Consider the following 27,940-nt stretch of genomic DNA (forward strand, 5'->3'; position numbering starts at 1 on the left):
AACAAACGTCTTTTTCGAAAGCCGAGCCTCTCTCTCTGCGTTCCGTGGCGTGCCACCCATTCCGTTACCCAATTCAATTAGTTGTTACTTCCTAAAAATGGTTCAAATGGCTCTGAGCACCATGGGACTTAGCATCTGAGGTCATCAGTCCCCTAGAACTGAGAACTACGAACCTAAGGTTAGCACACAACACCCAGCCATCACGAGGCAGAGAAAATCCCTGACCCCGCCGGGAAGCGAATCCGGGAACCCGGGCGTGGGAAGCGAGAACGCTACCGCACGATCACGAGATGCGGGGGAATAGACAAGTTGTCACGATGGTAGCTAAAGGGAATCACGCTCTACGAATTGTGGAAAACTGATAGAACTAGTTTCTCATTGGCCAAACTACAAACTTCCATCAAGAAAAACGTTATCGGAAAATTTAATATCAAGGGTTCACAATGACATAATGGATGAAGTACAAAAGAAGGTGCAAGCTGTATCTTCGTTTCCAGAATGAGATTTTCACTTTGCGGCGGAGTGTGCGCTGATATGAAACTTCCTGGCAGATTAAAACTGCGTGCCCGACCGAGACTCGAAATCGGGACCTTTACCTTTCGCGGGCAAGTGCTCTACCATCTGAGCTACCGAAGCACGACTCACGCCCGGTACTCACAGCTTTACTTCTGCCAGTATCTCGTCTCCTGCCTTCCAAACTTTACAGAAGCTCTTCTGCGAACCTAGCAGAACTAGCACTCCTGAAAGAAAGGATATTGCGGAGACATGGCTTAGCCACAGCCTGGGGGATGTTTCCAGAATGAGATTTTCACTCTGCAGCGGAGTGTGCGCTGATATCTGCGTTATCTGTCAGTACTGATGGTTGGACGTCGAGGAATAATGAAAGCTATATAGCCATTGTAGCCCACTTTATACATGAAGAGACTAAATTTCAGTCAACATTACTTGGTAGTATTAATCATAAAGACCGGTATACCAGCCAAAACGTGTGCAATTTCATGAAAGGCGTTACGACAGACTGGCATATTTCCCACAAAGTTGCTGCTATTGTTAGCGATAATGCTGCAAATATCTTATCTGCTGTCAGACTTGGTGAGTGGCGGTCAGTCTCATGTTTCGCCCACTCTCTAAATCTTGTTGTACAAGAAGCTACTAAATATCTGACGTTTTGGGGCAAGTTAAAAATATTGTCGAGTTTTTCAATCGTAGTACACAAGGCCAACTGATTGCTACACAACAGCAAATGGATCTCCCTGTCCTAAAGTTCAAACAGGACGTCCAGACCCGCTAGATTTCTACTTTTGACATGCTTCAGCGACTAATGAAGGTATGGATGCAGTGATCGTTACGTTAGCACTTCTGCGCTCTGACCTAACAATAAAAGAAAGTGACTGTGAAATAATAGGAGTTTTGCCCTTACTTAGTCTATAAAATTACGGTAGAAATAAGTGCCGAAAGAAATGTGACTTTTTCAAAAGTTATTGTGTTTTGTAACCTGCTCAACAGTTTTCTGCAGAAGCATGCTTGTAACAATAAAAAATTGTCGCTGTGCAATCAGTACTCAAGAAAGGCATGGAAGACCGTTTTAAAGATTTAGAGAATAACATTCTATACGCCGAGTGTGCTATTCTGGACTCCCGATTTAGACAGAGAGGATTTAGAAATCAGAAAGCTTTTAAGTTGCAATACAACGCCTCAAAAATAAAGTTGGCAGAGTGCAGTTACTGCAGAGGGAGAATCGAGATATTTGAGTGGCTGATCCTACTGCTAGCGACCCTTCGGCGTCTTGTGCCAGTGGCAGCAGTAACGAAAATAAAAAAGACTCTGTATGGGACGAGTATGACCAAGAAATAAGAAAAATCACTATACCAGATAACCAACTTCCTGCTGGTATTCGCGAACTCAATAAATAACTCAATGAAGAGTATTTAGATCGAAAAAAAGATCCACTAGAGTGGTGGCACGAGCGTCGTCAGTTATATCCACAGGTTATGTGTTTAAGAGATTTTGCATAGTTGCGACATCAGTGCCCTGCGAATGGGACAAATCCTTAATGAATGAAGAACACTGTTATCAACGAACAAAGTTTCCAAATTAATGTTTTTACATAATAATATGTAAATTTTTGTAACATTTTGCTTGAAAATAAGAAGACTGATTATTTAAAGAATGATAATGCAAAGCACAAAAAGTATGCTTTAGAATACGATCTCACTCAGGGGTCATAGTTATTTTTTCTATGTCTAATTGTTTGGTAACCAATTATAAGTGTTAGCGTTTCTTCTGTTAATGATAAAGGTATTAATGTTTGTGCCATATAGTACTTAACCTGTCCTAAAGCAGAAATATTTTTTGCTGGTTATTTCCAAAACTTTAAAAAAGTTGACTGCGTAGCAGCGAGGAGAGAGCTCCGCCTACCATCCTAAGGGAGCCATGGGTATAATTAATTTTATTTTTCCTTGTTAAATTTTGACATCATTAGACACTTTCATTTTATTTAAAGATTGGTATCTAGTATTTCTTAAAATTTATCCACAGGTCTGATGATGGTTTTGTAAAAAGAACCGAAACCGGTTTCCTATATCATTATAACATAAATGATGTGATCAAGTCTGAACTTTAGTCAAAATATAATATTCGTACAATGAACTAATAAATAAATATATTTTAAAATTGAAATACTAAGAGTGCACTGTATGTAAAGTACTACACCACTTTACCCATTGGTGTAAATAACTGGTTTGTTTGCCCTTTCGAAGTCTAATTACTCGCCATAAAACTGTAATAATACAGGCATTGGCAACACTGGTCGTTATTTTAAAAGACTAGCATAACGAATAAAAGAGCGTGTGCAGTAGCGGTAGCAAAGCGAGCGAACTGTCTTTCTGGAAATCGAGATGGGAGCTAACGAACTAAAAGAGCGACCTATTTCGTGACAGAACCGCGAACTAAACTGAACGTTCCCAGTCGCGAACTATCATGCGCAAGACAACTGCGCAACGCTACGCGCTGTTCCCATCCAACTGCCCAACACTACAATAGCGAATATTCCAACAGTGACAACCAGCCACAGACTGCACACAGAACTGCCATTGATCTTCATACAGAGCGCTACATGGAGTGGAGAGGGAAAGAGACATAGGAGGTGATTAGAACGTATTTAGCAACTGCGAAGCATTGCCGGGTTGGGTAGAAGAGATTTATTCACGAGCAGGTGCTGTCGTGTCTGGAAGCCCAGGTTGCTGCTCACTTTTTGGGAGCCGGGGTTAGCGCCGCAGCCGGCGTGCAGTGCCCCCTGGCCGGCCATTGTGTAGCTGGGGTCCTCCCCCGCGCCCGGGCTGTTGCTGACTGTTAGCGGTGACCTGCCGGCTGGTTAGCGGCGCGGCGCCTCTTTGTCAGCGTGGAGGAGGCGCTGCCTCCGGCCGCCGCCCGCGGGCGCGGCTGAAAGGGCCGGCCCGGGCGGACACAAAGCGCCGCAAAGTGCTGACTGCCGAGGGCGGCGGGGGCGGCGGGGGCGGCACAATGGCGGTCGGCGCTCTCCGCTCCTCTCCTCTCAGACACGGCCGGCCGGGCCCCCGCTGGCTGACGAGGCGCCTCTGCGAGTCGGCGCCGCGGGGCGCTCCTCACACGGGCCGCGTTTCTCGACGTGGTTTGCAGCGGGCCTGTCGCGCGCTCGGCAGCGATCTGGTCCGTCGCGGGGCGCGCCACACCGGCTTTCCTCGTGAGAGCAGTCAATGATTTTTCCTTCATTTTTTTTTTTCAAATCCCCCCGAAGGGGGCGGTCTCTCAGCAGCTTACTACGCTGCTCTACAGCCTACAGACTTTTGTTTAAAACAGAAAGAAACAAGGAAAAACAGGCGATAAAATGGTGATTTAAAGTGTAAAATGGCGTAAAAATGCGGAAAGTTAAAACAGAAAGCAAAAGGGGTTGGCAATGTTGATAAAATACACAGGAATCAGACAAGTAACATAGTAGACACACAATTAAAAAACATGGCAACAGTCTGGTTTCTGTTCGCAAGTGATTAAAAAAAAAGCACACCCAGCGACAGTATGATGGCTGTTCGCTACACTTCCCAAAAGACACAACACGGAGCATGCACTGGAAAAACACACTGTAAAACACTGCACGAAAAAGGCGGCACAAAGATGGCACTCCCGATCCAAGGCAGATGGGGGGGGGGGGGGGGACCTGGAGTAGGGGGGAAAACAAAGAGGAAGGATAGGAAAAAACGAAAAAGGGGGGGGGGGGGAACCAAGGAGGGAGAGGACTAAGAAAGGGGGTTCCTTCATGCGGAACCACAGTCGTATAAGAGTTACGGAAAGATACAACCGCCGTTTGTCTGCATGATATGCATCATTACACGATCTAGCTTTCACCCTCAGGCCATTTCCAAGTGTTAAAAAAAAAATATCGAACGTCATCAAAATACTCATTTTCATTATATAAAACTGATGTTTCACAGGTGAGTGAGAGAAATTCTGTGTGATACGTTAACTGACTGGTGACTTGCGTAACTTATTAACAGGATAAGGCTGGGAAATAAAATGGATGACCAAATCACAGGTTTACATTTCGTTTTTGTGTCAAAGTGGCACGCTGGTAACTGGTGGTAAACCCGTGATTTGGTGATCCGTTTTATTTCACACCCTTACGTTGTTAGTAAGTCATGCAAGTTGCCAGCCAATCTACATATCACAGAAATGTTCTCGCCTTTACTTACAGAACATCAAGTTTATATCACCGAAGACACAAATTCTTAACAATCCGCCTCCTCTCTCCCAGTTTTCCCACTTCCTCCCCCCCTCCCTTGCCTTCTACACTCGACCCTACCCCCCCCTCCCCTCACCCCTCCCCCCCCTCCCCACCCCTCGCCTCACCCCTCTCTCCCCCATTGGCTTCTTCCCCCCCCCTCCTTCCCCTCTGCCCATCTCCTGCACACAGCGGCAGCCCTCCCCCCCCCCCCCCCCCCAATCTCCTCAGTGTGTTCAGTGCGCTGACGATCATCACCAAAGTGCCACAGTGTTCTCTTCGTCCAAGTGCGTCAGTGTCCTTCTTCAGTGTGCTCCTTCATTCGCGTGTGAAACTGTTTGTTACATTTGTGTGCACTGCTGAACTAACTTGTATAACCAGTGCCTTCTGCGAAAGCCTTCATGTCATTTCTGATGTATGTCTTTTGTTTTTACCATTCATGTATGTCTGTTTTTCTGTCTACGTGGTTAGTGTGTTTTTCTGTGGTTGAAGAGCATCGTAGATAGGCCACTGCTGGTATTAAAATAACAATACAGAAAAAATTTTAACAATCTCCCCCTCCCAGATGATGCCCTCTCTCCCTCCATTTATCCCTCCTATCAACTCTGATCCTCACCTCCCCCTCTGTCCTTTTCTTGGGCTCCCTCTCCCCCCCTCCATCCTATTTCCTTTTACCTGCCTACCCTCTCTTTGACTCCCTTCTCTCCCCTGACACCTTTAGCTTTCCCCTCCACTGCCTTCTCCACTACTCCTCACATCTTCCCTGCCCCTCCCCTTTTCTGTGTCCTCTCCCTCCATTGTCTCCCCCCTTCTTTCTTTTCCTCTCCTCCCCTCCTTTTTTCACCCTCCTCAGTCTAGGTCCTCCCCCACCCTCCCCAATTTGCATTTGTACACTCTATAGTGCAGTGTTGTCCATGAATGTTTAGTGCTGTGCATCCCCCTTTTTATGTTTTTTAATTGTGCCTGTCTAATTACTGTGTGTTTTCATCACCATAGCCCACCTTTTTTTTATATTTTCTTAGCAACTTTGCACCATGTTAGTTTTAAGCAGTCATCATTTTATCACCTGTTTTTATTTTTATATCTCCTCGATATCTTTTTCAACTTTATCTGCAGGCTGCAGAGCGGCGTTTTACGCTGCTGCCAGCCCGCTCCCCCTCTGGGCCGTAATCGAAATACAATAAAGCAATATAATTTAACAATGACCACCTCCTGGGGCATTCTGTGGCTCCTCATAATTGACCCTACAAAATCCAAACATTAACTATGGGCCGATAAACCACAGCTTCTGCCCCCAGAATTCGAATCTTTTATTTAGCTGGCAGTAGTGGCGCTCGCTGTATTGCAGTAGTTCGAGTAACGAAGATTTTTGTGAGGTAAGCGATTCATGAAAGGTATAGGTTATTGTTACTCAGGGCCATTCTTTTGTAGGGATTATTGAAAGTCAGATTGCGTTGCGCTAAAAATATTGTGTGTCAGTTTAGTGTTGATCAGAATAAGCAAAGAGAGAAATGTCTGAGTACGTTCAGTTCTGCTCAGCTGTTCGAAAATCAAATAACGTAAGAGGTTTATCAGCACAGTAATTCATAAATTTTTCTATGGGGACGTTTCAACAGGACGTCCCAAGTGTGGCTGATCATGGAGCTCTGTTTCTGCATTTCCCGAGGCTGTAACTTTCTTTGCCAATCGCCCAACTGTACTCTTAGCAACTGCAGCATCGCCATACACTGCACAGAAATGTTTATGGATGTTCACCGCGGTTTCTTTTTCTGCACACAAGATTTCAATAACAGCACGCTGCTTGTAACGTGAGTCGTATGTAGACGACAGTTAGACGCTGCCAGAACGGTTCGAAACGCCACCGGCGCACAGAAGAAACATCAAATGTGAAGCACCAACTAGGACGTTTGTCTATGTATATTAAGGGGTTTTTATTATTAAAAAATTTGGGTGTTACTTATTGAACGACCCTCGTATTTTGAAAGAGGCCGACCGTGGTGGCCGAGCGGTTCTAGGCTACAGGTTGGAACCGCGCGACCGCTACGGTCGCAGGTTCGAGTGCTTCCTCGGGAATGGATGTTTGTGATGTCCTTAGGTTAGTTAGATTTAAGTAGTTCTAAGTTCTATGGGCCTGATGACCTTAGAAGTTAAGTCCCATAGTGCTCAGAGCCATTTGAACCATTATTTTGATAGAGGACAAAGACATTGGCTGATAAGCGCGTGGAGATGTGTGCTAAAGTCTTGCGTCTATTTAGCAGTATATGGACTTTCTAAATTTCGGGCAAACATTGATTGAAATAGGGAAAAATATAGCTCATTGGATATTAAAAATCACATTCTGGTGTATGAAGTGCAATTTGAAGAAAGTTTAGTGCGAAAGGAAACGATCTTAAAGACAAGAACTTTTACATTAACATAATACGGAAAACGAGTTTGGTGTTTGCTAAAATGCGTTTGGGGAACTTAGACTGAACTATTTTGGCAGCTTAAAATGAATTCAACGAGCCCACAATATAAGTCCTGGAAAAAGTAATTCAAAATCATATAACTTGGGTCACATTTGCCTGAAAAATGCTAAGGTTACAGAAACTATACTTCCAAAACCTTACTTTCGTTGGCGTTGCAGTATAAGAGACACCTTCAGATTCTTAAGTGAAAAACGTTTAGAAATGGTTCTGCTTACTAGAGGAACATGTATTAGTGGTTACCTGATGATGATTCGAATTGAGAAAAGCCACTAATGGAAAGAGTCTGAGGTTGCAGACAAAACCGTTCATATCGAAATAAATAAATCAGGCGGGAAAACGTCGAAAAGGAACAAAAGGACAAATGAAAGCCACTATTTTCTGTGCCACATTGACCCAAAATAAAAATATATTGGGCGTCGTCTTGAGATTCTCGAGTAAAAAAAGGCTATCTACATCTACGTATATACTCCACTAGCCACCAAGCGGTGTTTGGCGGAGGGCATAATTCGCGCCAGAGTCTTATTCCCCCCCCCCCTCCCCCTCTGTTCCACTCGCGGATCGCGAGAGGGAAAAACGACTGTCTGAAAGCCTCAGTACGAGCTCTTATTTCCCTTATCTTTGAATCGTGATCATTGCGCGGTTTGAAAGTTCGTGGTAATAATATCTGCTCAACATCCTCGGCGAAGATCGGATTTCGGAATTTGGTGAGCAGCCCCTTCTGTTTAGCGCGCCGTCTATCTGCAAGTGTGTCCCACTTCAAACTTTCTATGAAAGTTGTAACGCTCTCGCGATGGGGCTAAATGTATGTCACGAATCTTGCCACTCTTCTTTGTACCTTCTCAACCTCTTGAATCAGACCCATCCGGTAAGGACGAACAATACTCTAAGACTGGACGAACTAACGTATTGTAAGCAATTTCCTTTGCTGAAGGACTGTATCGCTTCAGGATTCTACTAATAAACCGCAACCTAGAGTTTGCCTTACCCGATACTTGTGTAACCTGATCATTCCATTTGAGATCATTTCGAAGTGTCAGACTCAGATTCTTGACGGATGTTACGGCTTCCAAAGACTGAACATTTATTTTGTACTCTTACATTAATGGGGATTTTCGCTGTGTTACAGGCATTAGGTTACACTTACTAATATTGAGAGATAACTGCCAGTCATTACACCACGCATTTATTTTCTGCAAATCCTTATTGATTTGTTTACAACTTTCGTGTGATGCTGCTTTCCTGTAGACTACAGAATCAACGGCAAACAGTCTAACGCCGCTGTCAGTACCATCAACCAGACCGTTTATGTAAATCGTAAAAAGCAGAGGACCTATTACGCTGCCCTGGGGCACACCTGAAGTTACTCTCGTTTCTGTTGAAGTCACTGTGGTGTCACCGCCAGACACCACACTTGCTAGGTGGTAGTTTAAATCGGCCGCGGTCCATGTAGTACATGTCGGACCCGCGTGTCGCCACTGTGATCGCAGACCTAGCGCCACCACCAAGGCAGGTCTCGTGATACGAGAGTGGACTCGGCCCCAGTTGTACGAGAACCAAGCTACCGCCCAGTTGTACGCGAACCTAGCTATCGCCCAGTTGTACGAAGCCTTTCTCTCTCATTAGCCGAGAGACAGAATAGCCATCAGCTAAGTTAATGGCTACGAACTAGCAAGGAGCCATTTGTATCAGTGCCTATAGCTTACGAGTATTCAAGAGAGATGTATTCCAAGGAATCAATAAAAGTTAAGTAAAAAGCATCTACATACTTTTCTTCTTATTCATTCATAAGTTCTCATGTTCCAGACTTCACGCCCGTCTGCGTTATGCCGAGCGTGCACTATCGGCCACAGCGTTAGTTTAGCATTCCTTTTCAGCAATCCACATCACGGTGTCGGTCCAGCTACCGACACAACAATTATTGGCGACGAGGGAAAAGGACCTTTTTCTGATTGCTTACATTTATTTCTGATTGCTTACATTTCATTGTGTCATGGCTTCGCCACATTCTCCAGATGTACTGTCCGAATTTTATCGCTTGCAGAATCAGCAGACGCAGGCGTTACTGGATGCCCTTGGACAGCTCGTCCAGGGTCAACGTGCGCTGCACACCGATGCGGCCGCAGCCGCTTCACCGCTACCGCAGCCACAACCTGCCGTTGCACCGCCTTTTAGGCACTACGACCCGAACCACGAGACCTGGCAAGAGTGGTCTCGTCAGTTCGCCTTCCACCTTGCTGCCTACAGAATTCAAGGTAATGAGCGGCAGCCGTTTTTGCTTTCTTGTGTCGGTGTGTCCACATACCGTGTGATAGTGAAATTGTTTCCCCGCCGCGACGTAGCAACTTTGTCATACGAGGAAATTTTGTCTGCATTAGATGCCTATTTCAAAGAAACAGTTAATGTGGTTGCAAAACGGTATACGTTTTTTCGTACAAAACGTACGGCCGGTCAAACTAATAGGGAGTGGGTAGCAACATTGCAAGGACTTACTAGGGACTGTGCCTTTGAATGTGACTGTGGTCTTTCTTATTCAGATACAATGGTGCGTGATGCAATTGCACAGAACGTTTCTGATGTTCGCATACGGGAGCAAATTTTGAAACTAGTTAATCCCTCCCTTCAACAAGTGATAGACATATTGGATAGACAGGACACACTTGACTGTGCTCAGGAATCTTTTGAAACTTCGCCAGCCGTGTGTAACATTAACCGGCCCGCTGGACGCACTGCGCGGCCCGGTAACCGGGCCTCGCGCACGGACGCACAGCGACCGCCGCGTGCTACGCCAGGTGTGCCGCGCCAGCACACAAATGCAGTGAAATCATGTCCGCGGTGTGCTACTAGACATTCGCGTGAACATTGCCCGTCACGCCAAGCTATTTGCTTTTTCTGCAATAAGAAAGGACATGTTCAAAGTGTTTGCCAGAAAAAGCTCAGATCAGACAATCACGATCATTCCAGGCCCTTTGCTTCGCGCCGGAATCGAACCAAGGACACGCAGGCTCGTGGACCTTCGCCTATGGACATTCATGTCGTTAATTCCGCTTCGTCCGGTGACACTTTCTCTAACAGTAACTGTGTTCGTCCCACAAAAACTGTGCGTCGACGTCGCCGGAAATCACGTCAATTAGCAAGTGATTCTGTACCAGTGTCTGTTCCCATTGCACAAAACAGTCGCTCTTGTCGTCAGCAGGACAATAAACTTTTTGTGGACTTAGACTTTGAAGGCAAAGTGATACCATTCCAGCTCGATACCGGAGCTGCAGTTTCATTGCTCAATCACGACACATACAAACAACTGGGCGCACCTCCGTTGCGTGCCGCAAATGTTAAGCTAACTACATATTCCGGACAGAAAATTCCTGTGTTAGGACAGTGCAGCCTTCTTGCAACATACAAGGGACAAACAAAACTTGTGTCATTTTACGTTCTTCGTTCTTCTTCTGCAGTGAACTTGTTTGGTCTAGATTTATTTAAGTTGTTTAACATGTCTATTGTAAATCAGGTCCTATCAGTGAATCAGACTGTGCCTACAGACAGTGTTTCTCGGCTGTGTGACGAATTGCAGACATTTTTGCACCGGGCTTAGGTTGCGCTAAAAACTATGAAGCACATTTAGAACTGAAGGTAAACGCGCAACCGAAATTTTTCAGGGCGCGCAATGTTCCCCACGCATTGCGTGATGAGGTCGCCAGAACGTTACACGATCTCGAATCACAGGGTGTAATTGAACGTGTGCAAGCTTCTCTCTGGGCCTCACCCTTAGTAATTTTGCCAAAACCTTCCGGAAAATTGAGACTTTGCGTGGACTTCAAGGCCACAGTGAATCCACAGCTAGTGACTGCTACTTTTCCTTTGCCCCGCCCGGAAGATCTTTTTGCTAAACTGTGCCCGGGAAAATATTTTTCAAAGTTGGACCTAGCCGATGCGTACTTGCAAATACCGGTGGACGACGAATCCCAGCGCGTATTGGTGGTTAACACGCATCTTGGATTGTACCGCTTCAAAAGACTGCCATTCGGGTGTGCATCCGCCCCTGCCTTGTTTCAGCAATATTTACAAACTATTTGTGCGTCGGTCCCTACTGCAGCAAACTATCTGGACGATATAGTGATCTCCGGACAGACAGAAGAAGATCATCTTGCGAACTTACGAACCTTATTTCAGGTCTTGCGGCAAAATGGTCTTCGCTTGAGGAAGGACAAATGTGTGTTTTTTGCTCGTGACTTACCATACCTGGGACATGTCATTAATGCCCAAGGCATACATCCGAGTCCAGAGCACCTCCGTGCCATACAAGAATTGCCTTCCCCTCAAAATGTGAAACAGCTACAGAGTGTGTTGGGTAAAATTAATTATTACCATAAATATGTGCGCAATGCCTCTTCCATTTCAGCTCCGCTTCATCGCTTACGCCGTGCAGGTGTTCCGTTCGTCTGGACGACGGAATGCGAACGCGCCTTTCGCCAGTTGAAATCGGCGTTGCTTTCTAATACTTGCCTTACGCCATTCGATCCCCAGAAACCCCTTTTGTTGATGGTAGATGCATCGGATTTCGGGATCGGTGCTGTGCTTGCGCACAAAGTTGGCTCACATGATCGCCCTATTGCCTTTGCGTCCAAATTGCTCTCGTCTGCGCAAAGAAATTATTCACAGATCGAGAAAGAAGCTTTGGCTCTCGTGTTTGGTGTTACTAAGTTCCATGATTTCTTGTATGGTCGTCACTTTACCATCATCACAGACCACAAACCTTTGACGTCGCTTTTTCATCCGAACAAGCCTGTACCTCCACGTACAGCGCAGAAATTCATTCGCTGGTCTATTTTCCTCTCGCAGTACCGCTACGATATCTTGTATCGGTCCACTGCTAAGCACGGCAACGCCGATGCGTTGTCCCGTTTGCCTGTTGCTGAGGATAAAGCATTCGATTCTTCCGAACTTGCTTGCATGTTCATTGATTCGGAAACCGATGAAGTGGTCGAATCGTTTCCGATTGATTTTCGTCGTGTCGCTACAGCCACAGCTGCTGACCCTGTCCTTGCTACTGTTTTACGTTTTGTTGCTACGCAATGGCCTTTGTCAAAGTCTCGGATCGAGGATCCGTTGGTTCGCCGATTTTTTGCTCACAAGGAGAGACTTTTTGTTCGACGTGGTGTTTTGTTGTTGCGTTCTGATAATGATCAGTCCAGAGTCGTGGTCCCACGTTCGTTACAGTCCTCTGTTTTACGGCTTCTTCATCAAGGACATTGGGGTATAGTGCGAACGAAACAACTTGCTCGTCAGCACTGTACTTGGTTCGGAGTCGATGCTGCGATTCCGAATATGTGTTCTTCGTGCCCGGCGTGTGCCGAACAACAGTCCGCACCGCCGCGGAAAGTCTTTGCGTGGCCAAAAGCCACTTCCCCTTGGCAACGCTTGCACATTGATTTTGCTGGTCCATTCTGGAATGCTCGATGGTTGGTTCTGGTCGACGCCTTCAGTAATTTTCCTTTTGTTGTTCGGATGTCTTCCACGACGTCCTCCGCCACCATCCAAGCGTTGTCTGCTATCTTTTGCATTGAAGGTCTTCCGCAGACTATTGTTTCCGACAATGGCCCACAATTCATGTCCGCAGAATTCCAGTCTTTCTGCCAGGCCAATGGTATTCAACATCTGACTTCCGCGCCGTTTTCGCCTCAGTCCAACGGTGCCGCTGAACGATTGGTCCGGACTTTCAAGTCACAGATGTTGAAATTGAAAGAGTCGCATTCTCGGGAGGACGCATTGTTGCTCTTTTTGTCTTCGTATCGCTCTCAGCCCCGAGATGGTCGCTCGCCGGCTGAGTTGCTCCACGGTCGTCCTCATCGCACCTTGATGTCTTTGCTGCATCCGCCGCATCAGGTTCCTGCGCAGCGGCAGACTCCTGCTTTTGCTCCAGGCGACGTTGTATTTTATCGCAACTATCGAGGTTCACGGCGTTGGCTCGCAGGGCGCATTCTTCGCTGCCTCGGCCGCGCGATGTATTTGGTTTTGGGGGCCTCTGGTGAGGTGCGTCGGCATCTCAATCAGCTGCGCCTCTGTCGTCGCTCGGGTTCTGCCGCTCCCCGTCTGCTTTCAGCGACGGTGCCGTCCGGTCAGCGCCCTGGGGACCCATCTACTGGCTCGCCTCATCCCCAGGTGTTACCGACGATGCCTTCCATTTTGCCCCATGGCGACGCGCCGCCGCCGCCGCAGCAGCAGCAGCAGCAGCAGCCGCCGCCGCCGCCGACCGCATTCGACGCTTCGTTGCAGCCGCCAAGCGCCTCCCAGGGTCACGCGCCGCCGATCGCTTCCCGTGACCAGCTGTCCTCCGCCATGGAACGCCCGCCCGCTCCGGACCACATGACGTCATCGCGCGTCGGCTACCCCGACGCAATGGAGGTCGACCCTTCAGTCCCTCATGTCTTATTACGGGCGCATACACCGCATGTTGACGTGCACCCTGGACTAGTTTTGCAGGCGTTTCCTAGCTCCCCTCGGACCGGATGGCCGGGTGCGGGTGGCACAGCCTCGCCTGTTGTTAGGCTCCCCACCTCATCGCATACGTCAACATGTGGTCCTCCCCACGGCGGGCGGAAGCCTTATTACACGACCGTTCGCCGATTTGCGGGGGAGGAATGTGGTGTCACCGCCAGACACCACACTTGCTAGGTGGTAGTTTAAATCGGCCGCGGTCCATGTAGTACATGTCGGACCCGCGTGTCGCCACTGTGATCGCAGACCTAGCGCCACCACCAAGGCAGGTCTCGTGATACGAGAGTGGACTCGGCCCCAGTTGTACGAGAACCAAGCTACCGCCCAGTTGTACGCGAACCTAGCTATCGCCCAGTTGTACGAAGCCTTTCTCTCTCATTAGCCGAGAGACAGAATAGCCATCAGCTAAGTTAATGGCTACGAACTAGCAAGGAGCCATTTGTATCAGTGCCTATAGCTTACGAGTATTCAAGAGAGATGTATTCCAAGGAATCAATAAAAGTTAAGTAAAAAGCATCTACATACTTTTCTTCTTATTCATTCATAAGTTCTCATGTTCCAGACTTCACGCCCGTCTGCGTTATGCCGAGCGTGCACTATCGGCCACAGCGTTAGTTTAGCATTCCTTTTCAGCAATCCACATCACGGTGTCGGTCCAGCTACCGACACAACAGTCACCCCGTTCAGGACGACATACTGCTCCATGTCTGTTAGAAAACTTTCTATCCAACCGCATATGTCATCTGATAGACGGTAAGTGCACACTTTTTGAAGCAAACGACCGTGCGGAGCTGAGTCGAACGCCTTTCGAAAGTCGATAAATATGGCATTAACCTGGGAGCCGGTATCTAGAGCCTGTTGTAAATCATGCAAAAAGAGGTCCGGCTGTGTCTCGCATGACCGCTGTTTCCTAAAACCGTGCTGGTTTCTGCAGATGAGCTTCTCAGAGTCCATAAAGGTCATTATGTCTTAAAACAAAATACGTTCCATGATCCTACGACAAATCGATGTCAGTGAAATTGGCCGTTAATTATGTCTATCCGATTTTCTACCCTTTTTATAGATTGCTATGACCTGGGCCAGCCGGCCGCGGTGAAGCGACAAACGTCATGGGGTAGGGATGTGCACGTAGACAGATGGATACACGATGTATAAAAGGGCGGTTTATTAGCGCAGCTGTCATTTCTATTCTGGTGATTCCCACAAAAAGGTTTCCGAGATGATTATCGCTGCACGACGAGAATTAAGACTTTGGATGGGGAGTGGAAGTTGGAACTAGAAGCGTTGCATTTCGGAAATCGTCAGCGAATTCAATATTCCAAGATAAACAGTGACAAGAGTGTGGCGACAATAGCACATTTTAGACATGACCTCTCACCAAGGACAATGCAGTGGCCGACGGCCTCCACTTAACAACCAAAAGCAGCGGGGTTTGCGTTGAGTTGTCAGTGCTAACAGAAAAGCAACAATGCGTGAAATAACCGCAGAAATCAATCTGGGACGTACGACGAACGTATCGATTAGGACAGTGCGCTGAAAACTAGCTTTAATGAGCTATGGCAGCAAACGACTGACGCGAGTACCTTTGCTAACAGATCATCACCTGCGTCGCCTCTCCTGGGCTCTTGACCATATCGGTTGGACCCTAGATGACTGGAAAATCGTGGCGTGGTCAGATGAGTCCCGGTTTCAGTTTTTGAGAGCTGATGGCGGTGGTCGAGTATGGTGGAGACCCCACGAAGACATGAACCGAAGTTATCAACAAGGCACTGTGCAAGCTGCTGGTAGCTCCATAGTGGTGTGGGCCGTCTTTGCATGGAATGGAGTGAGTTATCTGGTCCATTTGAGATCGTTGACTGGATATGGTAATGTTTAGTTACTTGATGACCATTTTCAGTCACTCATGGACTTCATGTTCCCAAACAACGATGGAATCTTTATGGATGACAATGCGTCATGTCATAGGGAGTCCATGCCATGTCGATTTGCTGCACTACGCCGAGAGGAGGTTCGACACGATATTATGAAGTACCCCATGACTTTTGTCACTTCAGTGTACACTGCTGTGAAAAACTTAACAACGAAATAGATAAAGTAACTCACTCCAAAAGAAATGCACACTATTTTTGTAAAAATGCAGTTTTCATTCTGCATGTCTGAAAGTTTTACAGTCTGTAGATACATCCTTCCCGCTTGTTTTCAAACTTAGTTCAACCTGTCCCGTGAGTGGCGCCGTCACAGCATGTCTTCAAGATGGCTGCTACACCTGACGTTAGTCAGAAGCAACGTGCTCTCATAGAATTCCTGTGCTGTGAAAACGAGACAGTGGGAAACATCCACAAGAGGTTGAAAAAGGTGTATGGAGATGCTGCTGTCAATCGCAGTACAGTTAGTCGTTGGGAAAGTAGGTTACGTGATGAAAGAGGGCACTGCAATATTGAGGATTGTCCTCGCAGCGGCAGGCCTCGTACTGCACACAGCCCAGACAATGTGCAGAGAGTTAACGAATTGGTGACTGCTTACAGATGCATCACAGCGAACGAATTGTCACGCTACGTTAGGATAGGGGAAGGAAGTGTTTGCAGAATACTGAAAGTGTTGGCGTTAAAAAGGGTTTGTGCCAGGTGGGTTCCCAGGATGTTGGCTCACAAGAAAAAACAAGAAAACCTATATGCAGCGAACTTTCCGGAACATTACGAGAATGGTGGAGATGAATTTCTTATAAGAATTGTGACAGGTGATGAAACATGGCTTCATTATTTTTCACCAGAGACGAAGAGGCAATCAATGGAGTGGCATCATGCAAGGAAAAAAAATTCAAAACCACACCTTCTGCTTAAAAAAATTATGGCTACGGTGTTTTTCCATTCCGAAGTACTCTTGATTGTGGACATGATGCCAAGTGTAACCACCATAAATTCTGATGCATATGTGACGACACTCAAGAAACTTCAAGCTCGACTGAGTCGTGTTCGACCACATCGGCAAAAGCAGGATGTTTTGCTGTTGCACGACAATGCACGGCCACATGTCAGTCAAAAAACCATGAAAGCAATCACAAAACTCGGTTGGACAACATTGAGACACCCGCCTTACAGTCCTGATTTGGCTCCATGTGACTCATCTCTTTGGGAAACTGAAAGACTCTCTTCGTGGAACAACGTTTGAAGATGATGAATCCTTGTGTACGCTGCCAAACAGTGGCTCCAACAGGTTGGTCCACAATTTTACCGTGCGGGTATACAGGCGCTGGTCCCAAGATGGCGTAAGGTAGTTGAGAGCGATGAAAATTATGTGGAGAAATGAAAATATTGTTCCTGAAGGGTGTATCTACACACTGTAAAACTTTCAAACATGTAGAATAAAAGATGGATTTAAAAGAAATAGTGTGCATTTCTTTTGGAGTGACCTTCGTAAAATGTTAACGACTCATTGGAAATGAATAGATGTGCGGAAGCATGTTACTACATATCTCCCAGTCGCGCTGGGCTTCACATGGCCCGAGGTCAGCAAGACTAGGGCGCGAGATGAGTCTGGTCCCACGAGACGACGCGGTTGAAGAAACGGGAAAAAGACAGTGCGTATCAAACAGCGAGCATGATGCACTGTCGTGGTATTCCTCATTACAATATGTGGACGACTTCACACGCAGAAGAATCACCGGGAAACTGGAAAGAGCACACCGTGTGACAAATGTAGCCCAGGGGTTTGGTATTGCTCACAGCATTGTTTCACGGGCGTGGAAAGCGTTCGGAACCACAGGCACTGCAGCTTGAAGACGAGGTGGTGATCGGCCACGGTCAACTACAGCAGCAGACGGCACTGTGCGGCAGAGATGCACGTCAAACAGAGGGTGCATTAACAACCACACTTAAGGGGACCACACCCTGCCTATCTAACCCACGTTAATATAGGCAAGTATTTGACCCTTTTCTGAAAAAACTATTTGATGCAGGACCTTAATATTTTTACTGTATGTTACATGATGCTAACAGTCAACTGTACTAAAATCTACTTTATCCATTTTATAGTTCTTAAGAAATACCTTTTTAAATTTATTAACAAAAATATTAAGTTTTTCTGCAGAAAATATTTTTTTGTGAACATCCTAATGGGGGAATATTAATGAATGTAGTACCAGAGGTCGCTTTTTATGTTATGCAGAGTCTCTAAAAATTTAATTCATTCATCTATGATAGTTTCTGATATAATGGGGCATATGTACTGAAAATTTTAGTCTGCGGGAAATTGACTTTAAAGAAAAAACTTTTGAAATTTGTTAATTACAGTCAATTAAAACTGTCCTGCTGAATATGATGGCCCCTCTTTGGCCTCTAGCAGGTCTTCCAGCTTCTTTTTCATCTTTCTGGATGTTTGTCTTGCTTTCTTGGCCATGTTAGATGCACACCTGTCTGCATGGGATATCCTCATTTTATCGCAATGTTGCAGCCCACTGATCATATTTTCACCAGGACTAATTCCTAGCTTTTGCAGTACCCAACACCTTCCAATATTACCACAATTGAATGTAATAACAGCATCATGAACTCCTAGTTTCATTGTATGCATGCCTACAAATACAGTGTTAGGAAGGCGGTTCCAAATTATGCTGTTGAAACATTCATTTGCGTTATGTCTGCCCATGCAGACATTTTTCTTAGGTCAGGATGAGTCAAGTCTCTGAAAATAGGTTTAATTGCTGTAAAAACAGCAGTAGGAAGAGAATGCTGGTGGTAATAAGATTCTCCAGTTGCATGAGCCCTATTGTATCTGCACCACGAATTTTCTCCTGATGGACACAATCCATCCGATGGCTTATCAGTAGAGGACGTTAGGTATAGGGTTAACTTGCAGGAGCTTCTATACAAATAGCTGTGAGATAGGTGAGTACGTTTGTAAACAAGCACTGCAAGCGTAAGTGTAACAACTACTCGCAATCACACTTGAACAAAACTATCCACGTGTTTGAAAGCGTGTTGTTTACAAACAGCAGAAACAAAAGAACACCGGCCGTTGCATTCCAAGGATATCCAGGACACTCGGGAGTAAAAAAAATCCCTAACGTGCAATGTAGGGGATATAGACATCTAAAATATTTGCAGAAAAGTGGGTGACAGAAAAGTGGTCGTGGCACATAAACACGCGTGGTAGGAAAATGCTCTTTAAATGCTCGAAAAAAAATGTTTTCCAGCAAAATCCTTTTCAGAGTAATTAAATAAATAATCTATCGAAATATGAGGAAAACCAAAATCGATTTTTTTCGACCTGAACCACGGTGTTGTCCTCTTACTAGCACTCCTAGGTACGGAATACCTCGCTTCACAATGGTACGGCGACTGTATGGGGTGGTCTCTCAGTCCGGTGACCAGTACTCCGTGTTTCGTAAACACCCGCCCATCGGCGGCAACGTTTGAAATAGTGCAAGAGCGCAGGTACTGGACCAGTGGGAAGATGGGAGGTGTGCTCTTCTCCTATGAGACCAGTTGCAGTCTGAGTAGTGATTCAGGGCGTGTCCTCGTATGGCGAGCTGTGGAAACACATTCTCGAACATGTTCGTTTTGATGGGCAGCTGTTGTGGTGTGGAGTGGAATAATTACGGATAGGTTAACTGACTGCTCTCTGAGGACCAGTCAACGTTATTGTGGTACCGTACTGTCTCCCCATGCGCGTCTTTCTCCACCAAGCCTTGCTGGACACATTGCCACCATGCGGTCGACAGTGAAATTGATTTGCTTGCGCTTTTGGCGAGGGGGTGGGGGGGGGGCAGCTTTATGACAGTAAACTTGAGAATTTCTTCTCTCCATTCTTGTACGCCATACTCAGACGGCAGAACATCTCTGATTTTACAACACGCGTGATCCCTGACATTTCCAGCGTGTCTACTTACACATAAAGACGTCTTAAACCTTTTACGACTGAGTTATTCCATAGGATTACAGTTGGTTAAAAAGTGAAGCAACAAAGATACTGGTATAGGCATGCGTATACAAATACGGAGATACGTAAACAGGCAGAGTACGGAGCTGCCGTCGGATGCGCCTATAAACACAACAAGTGTCTGGCGTAGTTGTTACATCGGATACTGCTGCTACAATGGCAAGTTATCAAGATTTATGTGTTTTAACGAGGTGTTGTAGGTGGCGCATGAGACATGGGACAGCATCTCCGAGGTAGCGATGTAGTGAGGATTTTCTAGTACGACCATTCCACGAGTGTGCCGAGAATGTCAGGAATCCGGTAAAACATCAAATCTCCGACATCGGACGGCCGAAAAAAATAAAAAGAACAGCAGGAACGGGACTAGACGACTGTAGAAAATCGTTCAGCGTGACAGAAGTGCAACCCTTTCACAAGTTGCTGCAGATTTCAGTGCTCGGCTATCAACAAGTGTCAGCGAGCGAACCATTCAACGAAACATCGATATGGGCTTTCGGAGCCGAAGGCCCACTCGTGCACCCTTGATGACTGTACAACAGAAAACCTTACGTCTCGCCCGGGCCCGTCATCACCGACATTGGACTGTTGACGACTGGAAACATGAAACTTCCTGGCAGATCAAAACTGTGTGCCGGACCGAGAATCGAACTCGGAACCTTTGCCTTTCGCGGGCAAGTGCTCTACCAACTGAGCTACCCAAGCATGACTCACGCGCCGTCCTCACAGCTTTACTTCTGCCAGGACCTCGTCTCCTACCTTCCAAACTTTCAGAAGCACTCCTGCGAACCTTGCAGAACTAGCACTCCTGAAAGTAAGGGTATTGCGGGGACATGGCTTAGCCACAGCCTGGGGGATGTTTCCAGAATGACGTTTCTCCTACCTTCCAAGGAGATGAGGCAGTGGCAGAAGTAAAGCTGTGAGGACGGGGCGTGAGTCGTTCTTGGGTACCTCAGTTGGTAGAGCACTTGCCCGCGAATGGCAAAGGTCCCGAGTTGGAGTCTCGGTCCGGCACACAGTTTTAATCTGCCAGGAAGTTTCATATCAGCGCACACTCGGCTGCAGTGGAAATCTCATTCTGACTGGAAACATGTTGTCTTGTCAGACGAGTCTGGTTTCAAATATATCGAGCGGATGGACGTGTACGGGTATGGAGACAACCTTACGAATTTGTGAACGCTGCATGTCAGCAGGGGACTGCTCAAACTGTTGGAGGCTCTGTAGTGATGTAGGACGTGTCCAGTTGAAGTGATATAGGACCTCTGATACGTCTAGCTACGACTCTGACAGGTGACACGTACGTAAGCATCCTGTGTTCAAAATGGCTCTGAACACTACGGGACTTAACATCTATGGTCATCAGTCCCTAGAACTTAGAACTACTTAAACCTAACAAACCTAAGGACACACACAACACCCAGTCATCACGAGGCAGGGAAAATCCCTGACCCCGCCGGGAATCGAGCATCCTGTGTGATCACCTGCATCCATTCATGCCCATTGTGCATTCCGACAGACTTGGGCAGTTCCAGCAGGACAGTACGACACCGCACACTTACAGAATTGCTAAAGAGTGACTCCAACAACACTCTTCTGAGTTTAAACGCTTCCAGTGGCCACCGAACTCCCGAGACATTAATATTATTAAGCATGTCTGGGATGGCTAGCAACGTGCTGTTCAGAAGAGATCTCCACCCTCTCGTACTCTTACGGATGTATGGACAGCGCTGCAGGGTTCGTGGTGTCGGCTCCCTCCAGCTCTGCTTCAGACATTAGTCAAGTTCATGCCGCTTCTGGTGCTCGCGGGAGCGCTACACGATGCTACGGAGGTGTACCAGTTTCTTTGGCCTTTCAGTGTATTTTGACGTTAATTTGGCGCCATAAACAACCTTAACACATTATAATAACCATGGCATCGACATGATGCTGTTGGGGCGAACGCAAAGCCGTCGCCACACGGGACGAGGTAGCTAACGTTGACATGCGCGCATGTAGTATACTCAGTGTCACGAGACACTGCGCTGTAGGCAGACGGCGCGAGTTAGTTAACGTGGTTTTGAGCTTTCAGCGATCTTCAGCGGCAGTTGTCGGCTTTGTTTGCCTCGCAAGCCATATAGTTCGTTCACAATAGTGGATAAGGAATTCCTACATTAGCTCCATTAAAACGCTTATTTCCTCTCTTGTCTGCATGCTAGTCATGTATTTGTTGTCTGCAGCATACGTAAATAAAAACTGCAATAATCATGAACGTGTTATAAAAAGACAAAAATGAAAGATGTACGTCTCGGTCAGTAAGGACGTCAGCTTAAGGAAGCTCACCAAATTTAACAATCTGACTACTGACAGCGAATGCACTTACATTTACGTAATAACAAATATTACAGAAACTAGTTGTATTATTTTCTTGCGGGAGTCCCACCGCCTTTTAAAAAATGCGAGGGTGAAAAAAATATATATACACCAGGATGCGAATCATCTGCCTATTCATTCTTGGTTCTTTAATGTGCCGTCTTATCCAACTACACTAAGCTAAAACTCTGTGTTTTGTGACCTCATATTTTATGTTATAGTTGTCAACACGCTTTCAGGATGAGATTTTCAATTTGCAGCGGAGTGAGCGCTGATATGAAACTTCCTGGCAGAAGTAAAGCTGTGGAGACTGGGCGTGAGTCGTGGTTGGGTAGCTCAGATGGTGGAGCACCTGCCCGCGGAAGGCGAAGGTCCCGAGTTCGAGTCTCGCTCTGGCACACAGTTTTAATTTGCCATGAAGTTTCATCTACACGCTTTAACTGACGTTTAATTTTAATAATACGTTTAATGCAGCCAAACAGCTGTACAAGTAGAAAGCATTATTCTGATAATACACGAAATTATAAATGTTACATATTGTGGGTTGCGTAGCCAATTGTTGATCGTGTCCTATTAGTACAGAATCCTGTATGGTAACGTTTTATATTAGATGACACAGTTTACACTCACACGTTGTATTTGGTTCACGATATGAAGTGTTGTCACAAATAGGATGGTGAAACCCCATGGACTGTCGTTTTGGTGATCGCATGCCTCATCTCGAAATTTTCCTTTGTCCATGTTCAGTGAATCATGGCGCCTATGATGCAGAATTTTGGAGGTACGTCTTCCTTTGTTTTTTTCCTTTCCTGTCTTTCGTAGATATTACGTAGCGCTGGTGTTGGGTAGCATCAGGTTTACCTGTTGGTATTCAATGATGAAGGAATTCCTTGCTAGCAGATTTACGATCTGGATCATGTTGTTTGGGGCACTCCGATCGCTTTCTTTATATAGGTCGCCGTTACTCTTTGTTGTGTCGTTTGATTTCTCATGGTGAGATCTGGACCGATGACTTCTATGCCATGTGTCAGTAGTGATGAGATTTTAGATCTGAATAGTACCACTGCTGTCTGTAGGTGGAGGGATATAATGTCTTCTGTTTGATGCTTGCATTGGTTTCTCATTTACCCGTTTTGTGGATCATTTTTCAGGTGTTTATATCGTGACTTCTAGGTGCTAGAAATCTGTTACGATTTTCAGTTTTCTCTCCTGTATGAAGATCTCAGTCGATTCAAGTGCTCGCCCACCGTTCCTGAGCACAATCATTTATTTTTTTGTCGCATTTATTTCGAAGCCTTGTTTGGCGAACCAATTTTTCATATCATTTGTCATTTCTCGTAAGTTCGCAATGCCCTTAGAGTCTATATTCATGCGGAATTGCACCCTCCCTTTGAGGTATTCTTACAATTTCTTCCGCTAAATAATAAATAACAACTAATTAAAACAATTGCTAACTAGAATGACTTGTTTTCATGAATCTTCAATGGATCGTTTCCTTAAAACAGCTTAATCTCATAACACGCGAGTTATGACGCGAAAATAACAAAATATGAAAATTCTTTAACCATCAATATGTCGTTTTCCGTAATTTTATGACAGCAAATAACAATTCATTGTCGAGACATTCAATGTGCTGGGTTGTACCGTATAAAATAAAACCCACGGTGTATGGGCTTCTACTGCACGCAAAAGCTACAGTATGGTGACTTGCTTGCTGATTGTTTCGTAGGGGCCATTCCTGCTTCCTACAGGTTCTAGATTATGCGTCACTTTGTCGAAATATCGCAGAACTTATTTTGTGTTTGGCTCCTGTTATACTGGAGCCAAAGTAGCCCCTGCGGGCCGGCAACCCTTATTACACCGCAGACGACGAGGTTGTCTATGCGCAAGGCGTACCAAAAGCACCATGGTAAACACCGGCTATTTACATACAAGATAATGGAAACAGATATTCCGAGCACTACTTCCTGCAGGGGGAGCCCGAGCCCCGGCCTACAGGAAGTATCACTACGCCAAAACCTGATTGACTGGAGACAACTATTTAGGGGCTAGAACCAGCTCCGAAGTTCAGTTCACTCCAGATGCCGACCTCGTGTACTGCGACCATTGAAGATTACGTCTTCGTCTCTGAATTGGACTGTTACTAGTGTGTGTTTGTGTGCTACCACGAACCTTTGTGGAAAAATAGAAGTGGAAATTTTTTTGCCACAATTAGGAGACTTTTACTGGCATCGTTATTTTACCTTTCGTTTGTTGTTCAGTCATCATCCTTGTGAACTTACATCAATAAAAGTTATATTTGTTAAAAATTGCGCCGGCCGCGGTGGTCTAGCGGTTCTAGGCGCTCAGTCCGGAACCGCGGGACGGCTACGGTCGCAGGTTCGAATCCTGCCTCTGGCATGGATGTGTGTGATGTCCTTAGGTTAGTTAGGTTTAAGTAGTTCTAAGTTCTAGGGGACTGATGACCACAGCAGTTAAGTCCCATAGTGCTCAGAGCCATTTGAACCATTTTTTTAAAAATTGCGGATTGTCAGGCACAACAGCTCCTTAACGTGTAATAGCAGGAAGTGACGTTACAAAACTCGTAAGCGCCACGCCAACGTTAGGTAACGCTAGGATGACCAACTTTCCCGGGAACTCTCGTATTAGAACCGCATTATATTAATCTTTACGGCTCTCCTATTTACCACCTGTTTCTCCCGTATGTTCCGTCAGTGAACACTGTTGTAAATATTAGTCCCGCGAGATACTACCGACAGTTCTCTGACAGACAGATCTCGAAAAGATTTCCTATACTAATGGATACTGTTGTCGACACATACTATTTCTTCGGTTGGTGCTTTTAAGGAAGAAAAGGCGATCTCGCTCGAGGGAATTCGAGCAGTGGAGAAAGAATGACACAACCTACGCTTCGAAGGGGGTCGTGGAAGGGGGTGGGGAATGTTGAGTTGTTTTTCTGTCAGTAGTGTACTGGCAACGCACGGATGCACTTTCCTCGTACCGATTAGCAGCTGTGGCACAACTGTGTAGACCTACAACTAGATCAGGCAACAGAACTAAAAATATTCAATATAACGGTTCAATATGCATTTTTACAATAGTAACAATTGGCTGTCATGATGCCTTAATACGCAAAAGCTTAATAAATGCAATTTTGTTCAACTTGCAAATCTTCTCACTGAATGTAAAGAACAGCTAAAACATCATTTACATCACCTTTCACAGCACATTTTCACGTTACGAACTCCTCTTTTCACAATTCCCATGTTCTTTACGTTAATTTCTGTCACTAGTTGCAGATATTCAACCAAAAACTGCTATTTAATGTCGTAACTACGGTGTGTTCACTTTGTCTCTTCCTGTTTGGACATAAAGACATAAAATGAACGCACAGTAGTTACCGCTTTAAATCACAGTTTTCGGGAAGATACCTACAACTAGTGACACAGGAATGCCAGTTGCCTTGTCACAGTGGTAACAACGGTTCCCGTCAGATCACCGAAGTTAAGCACTGTCGGGCTGGGCTAGCAGTTGGATGGGTGACCTTCTGGTCTGCCGAGCGCTGTTAGCAAACGGGGTGCACTCAGTCCTTGTGAGGTAAACTCAGGTGCTACTTGATTGAGAAGTAGCGGCTCCGGTCTCGGAAACTGACACACAGCTGCGAGAGCGGTGTAGTGATCACAAGCCCCTCCGTGTTCGCATCCAGTGACGCCCGTGGTCAGAGAATGACGCGGCGGCCTGTCGGTACCGTTGGGCCTTCATGGCCTGCTCGGGAGGAGTTTAGTTTTTAGTGACAGAAGAATAACAGTGCTACACAGCAATCAGCGCAAAGAATATGAAAATTGTGAAGAAAAAAGTCCGTAACATGAAAATGTGCTTATGTTTCGTATGTGAAATTACAGCCACCCAAAAACTCAAGTAACTGTCGCACTGAGGATGCCTTGAAGTAAAAGGCGAAACGCGTCTGTAACAAATAAACTACATTCTAGCAATATAAAGGCGGTTTTCATTTACAAAACGAATATTTCTATGCTTGCTGAGGATAATGGCCACGAAAACAAACTGATCATTTAGAAATTTCTTCCGTGTTAACAGAACGTTTTGACTGCTCCTGTCTCAAACACACTTACGAATTACATAAGACAGGATATAATTTAATCTAATTTTGCCTCGATTATTATGGGTGAAGTAACTGATGTACAGTATGAAATATTTTGTAGACAATATTGGTATATCGCTACATCACACCTGTTTGTCAGATCGATGGAAGATTTTTGGAATACATGAATATGCCCAGAATTACGATGGAGCTGCAGTTATGCCTGATTACTTGAATGGAGCCGGCCGCTGTGGCAGAGCGGTTCTAGGCGCTTCAGTCTGGAACCGCGCAGGTTCGAATCCTGCCTCGGGCATTGATGTGTGTGATGTCCTTAGGTTAGTTAGGTTTAAGTAGTTCTAAGTTCTAGGGGACTGATGACCTCAGATGTTAAGTCCCATAGTGCTCAGTGCCATTTGAACCTATAGCTGTCACGCGGTCGAGCTTGGTGAAAACGTTATATTGCAGCCGGTTTCTCTTTTCAAAAAGATAACAAAGCCAGATGATAGCAACGGAGAAGACTCTACTGCTGCTCGTATATTAGAAGTCATTATTTAGTGGTTGAGAAGGGGTGAGACATAGTTGTAGCCTATCCCGAATTTATTCAAACTGTGCACTGAGCAAGCAATACGGGAAACAAAAGAAAAATTTGTGTAGGAATTCAGAGAGAATAAATAAGAACTTTCAGATTTGCCGACGACAATGTAATTCTGCAGAGACGGCTTTGAAGGATTTAGAAGAGCAGTTGAACGCAATGGACACTGTCATGAAAGGTAAATATAAGACGGACACCAACAAAAGCAAAACAAGTATAACAGGATTTAGTAGAATCAAATCAGGTGATGCAGAGGGATTTAGATTAGGTAATGAGACACTAGAATTACTAGATGAGTGTTATTATTTGGGCAGCAGAATAACTAATGATGGTCGAAATAAAGAGAGTATAAAATGTAGTTTGGCAATGGCAATAGAAGTATTTCTGGAGAAGGGAAATTTACTAACATCGAGTATAGATTTGTCAGGAGTCTTTTCTGATAGTATTCATATGGTGTGTAGCCATGCATGGAAATGAAACATGAATTAATAACAGTGTAGATAAAAAGAAAACAGAAGCATTTAAAATGGGGTGCTACAGAAGAATACTGAAGATTAAATGGGTAATCACGTAACTAATGAGGAGGTATTGAATAGAACTGGGGAGGCAAGAAATTTGTGAGGGAACTTGACTAGAAGAAGGGTGGTGGTGGTGGTGGTGGTGGTGGTGGTGATGGTGGTGATTGGATTGTGGGACGCTCAACTGCGCAGTCATCAGCGCCTGTACACAGTCCCAATTTTTACACAGTCCAATTTTTTACACAATCGAATCTAGCCATTGTCATGGATGATGATGATGATGATGATGATGATGAACATGGTGGTGGTGGTGGTGGTGGTGATGAAATGATGAGGACAACACGCACCAAGTCCCCAGGCAGAGAAAATCCGGAACCCGGCCGGGAATTGAACGCGGAACCACGTATTACAAGGGGTCAGTTTATAAGACACATTCTGAGACATCAGTGGTTCACCAAGTTAGTTCTGGAGGGAGATGTAGAGGGTAAAAATTTTAGAGCCAGACCAAGAGATGAATACAGTAAGCAGATTCAGAAGGATGTGGACTGCAGCAGTTATTCGGAGTCAATTGAGCTGTCACAGGATAGAGTAGCATGGAGAGCTGAACCAAACCTGTCTTCTGACTAAAGGCGACCACCACAGCAAGATGTTAGTTTCGTTCTGCAAGGTTTTGGAGATATTTTCCTTCTCAATGACGTCTTCTTTGATGTTTCGCAAGCCAGAACTAATGTGTAA

The 27,940-nt window shown here is 45.6% G+C and overlaps 1 protein-coding gene and 1 pseudogene across 1 annotated transcript in view; both read left to right on the forward strand.

The window, feature by feature from the left end:
- Window positions 1-27,940, forward strand: part of LOC124718881 (acetylcholine receptor subunit alpha-like) — a 638,987-nt gene that overhangs the window by 118,841 nt on the left and 492,206 nt on the right.
- Window positions 25,450-25,567, forward strand: LOC124719287 (annotated as a pseudogene).

Source organism: Schistocerca piceifrons, chromosome 10 (assembly GCF_021461385.2).
Source record: "Schistocerca piceifrons isolate TAMUIC-IGC-003096 chromosome 10, iqSchPice1.1, whole genome shotgun sequence".
Classification (NCBI taxonomy): Eukaryota; Metazoa; Arthropoda; class Insecta; order Orthoptera; family Acrididae; genus Schistocerca; species Schistocerca piceifrons.